The following is a 3,204-nucleotide window of genomic DNA, read 5'->3' on the forward strand; positions in this document are numbered from 1 at the left end:
AATTTTCTGTTTATAGTACACGCTTTGCTTACTTAGCATAAAAAAATATAGGCATCATTGATCACCATTAGATTTTATATTTAAAAGTCAGAATTATGTGTTTTTCCACGAATCATTTTCATGAGTGACCTAATCCTTTCTAGTGACTCAAGAAAACATGAAATCCAACTATTAGGTTTTGTTCATATCTCGATAATACTTAGTTCAAAGACAAATCTCAATAGTTGGTGGAATGATTTTTATAAGTGATAACCCTCAAGATTCATATCAAATATGATGATGGTCGTATGACTAACTCCAATCACTGTTCCATCAGCTTCATTATCTGGATGAGACATTAGTGTGATGTTTGCCAAATAAACTCTGAAATTTCAAGTCAGATTAGTTATGGAGAGAGTAAATGAAGAAGTCAACAAAGAAGTAAATAGGGCAAAAAATTATTATCATTTTCGAATGGCCCCTTTACCTATTGCAATCTTGTATTTATAAGCATATCTAAAATAATAGGTGTCATGTTCTACGGTTGATGACATTATTTTACATGGATTTAGGCATGAAATCATTAAATGTAGTAAAACTAGTTTTCTGACATGGGAAAGTTCTTAATCGATTATTGATAAGCTCACGCATGTATTTTTTTTTCTTGTTTATGAAATATATGAATAACCACAAGATAGTGCGTGTAGTAGTGTTGTCTTATTTGGTAGGTGTGAATTTATTATGTGTTGTAGATACCACATTTTGTTTTAGCTTGATTAGGACAAGTATTTCATTCAGGATAATACAATTGAGGATACTACTTTTTCCCTTTAATTATAGAAGGACATGAGTTTCCTCTGATTATACAAATATACTAGAAACACGTGTCTTCTTAGTATAGAATATAATCCAGAAACTTTGACATATACTGCGAAAACAACAAGGAAACTCAGACACGTTTAAACGGTGAAGAATGTGACAAATAACTAAAGGTCCTGCCTCCTAATTTCTTAGAAAGGATTGACTAAAGGTCAAGCAAAGGAAAGCTAAGCGAAATACCGCCAACCATTTCTTAAGAAGGGTTATTGCTTCCTGATATCAACTCGAAGATTTCTTATAAATCAAGGACTCCATTTCAGTTCTTCTAATACATAATAAAGAACCATCCACCTTATCCAATACGTATCGCCCAAAGATTAATCATAAAATTGACATTATGATGCAAAATAAGATGAGACAAATCAGACAACTTTGTCTCACACTCTTTGTCTTATTGTTCATCTTCTTCCTCTCACTGCTCCACCAGTGTACTAACTTAATCATCAAAATTTCCTTCGTAGGCGTGAAACCAGTTTCCTATCTTCTTTCCTTTTCTCCTTCTTGCACACATGTGGCAAATAACTTGTTAAGAGATTTTTAGCAACCGAGGATCATCAAATGTTTAGTTGCTTGGTAGTTTTGTAATACCAAGGAAGTATTAATTTTGTAGAAAGGATTATGAATAAAGTCGACCAAATCGAAGCTAAGAGAAATAGCTCCAAGCAGTTCTTAAGAAGGATTGTTGCCTCCTCATATCAACTTGATAGTTTCTAATAAATCAAGGACTCCATTTCAATTCTTCGGATACATAATAAATAACCATCCACCTTAGGCACTACGCATCACCCAAAGATTAATCATAAACTCAAAATTATAATGCAAAATTAGATGCGAAAAATAAGATAACTTCATCTCAGACTTTGTCTTATTGTGCATTTTCTTCCTCTTACTGCACCACTAGTGTACGAATTTAATCATCAGAATTTCCTTCATAAGCACAAGACCGGTTTCCTATCTTCTTTCCTTTTATCCTTCTTGCACACATTAGGAATATTTGAACCCTTCAACTATGACCTAAAGCAACCTCTTGACGAAGATGAAGATCAAGGTATTCCTAGTCAGTTGCTCCAGTGATTAGCATATGTGTATATATATATATTATTCTTGATCTCGAGGAATTAGTTGATAAAAAAAACTCCACACGAACTATAAATTGTATATAAATAATTATAATTCAATAGTTGCACTTTAGTTGAAGTTATGTAGTTTTGAGCTATTAGTTGAATCATAAATAAAACTAAGTACTTCTTTCGTACATTTTATTATAATAACTATTTTATAATAAAAAGTACTTTTTTTTTTTTTTGTTATGATCGGCTGCACGTACTAACCACCCTGCATGTGTACAACAATAAAATATAGTAACTTTATGTGGAGGGGCATATAGAAAATATATATTTAAAATTGAAAGCTTTGGTAATTGATTTCACATATACATTTATTCATATATAATTTTAATAATTGGTATGGATATTTATTCAAAAAGTTATTTGTTATACACATCTATTAGATATTTGAATCGTGTAAAGGATTAATTAATTCATAATTATGAATATCTTTCGCTTAAAATCAGAATGTTACTCTTAAATTACTAATCCCAAGGGGATATTTTTGGAATCTAAAAGTGGTCGAAAATTTCTATATCTCCACAATCAGGTTTTTGTTATAATTTTATGTAAAAAATAACTCATGGAAGAATACATGATCTAGACTATTAAAATACTAATATACAATTTTCAAAACTTATTCAAATAGTCATTCGTTTTTTCACAATCATTTTTCATATGTATACCCACAAGTACGGGTTCGCGCCCCCACGATCTCATAGGGATGTTAGCATTCTCCAAGACTTTTATTTTTCAGATAATACCCCTACCTTTTTTTTTCTTTTACTAAAAAAGATAAGGGTATATTTGTCTTTTTTAAATAATAAATAATTGTCTCTCACATAATAAATACTAAGGGTATTTAATCTTTAGAATTAAATGTCTTGCTTGCAATAAATGATTTCGCAATCAAAGCAAACAAGCATTTATAATGTTAAAGACCAACATATCCCTATTTTTTTACTAAAAGATAAAATGAATAAGAGTATTATTGAAAAATAAAAGTGTTGGAGAATGCTAATGTCCATGACCTCATGGGGATGTTAGCATTCTCTACCACACTTTTTCAAATAATATTCTTGCTTATTTCGTCTTTTAGTGAAAAAGAAAGGGGTATGTTGGTCTTCGACATAATAAATGCTTATTTGTATTGATTGCAAAAGAATTTACTATAAACAAGACATTTAAATCTAAAGACTAAATACCCTCAACATTTATTATATAAAAGACAAATATTTAT

Source organism: Akebia trifoliata, chromosome 15 (genome assembly GCF_017979445.1).
Source record: "Akebia trifoliata isolate Shusen 1 chromosome 15, ASM1797944v1, whole genome shotgun sequence".
NCBI classification, from domain to species: Eukaryota; Viridiplantae; Streptophyta; class Magnoliopsida; order Ranunculales; family Lardizabalaceae; genus Akebia; species Akebia trifoliata.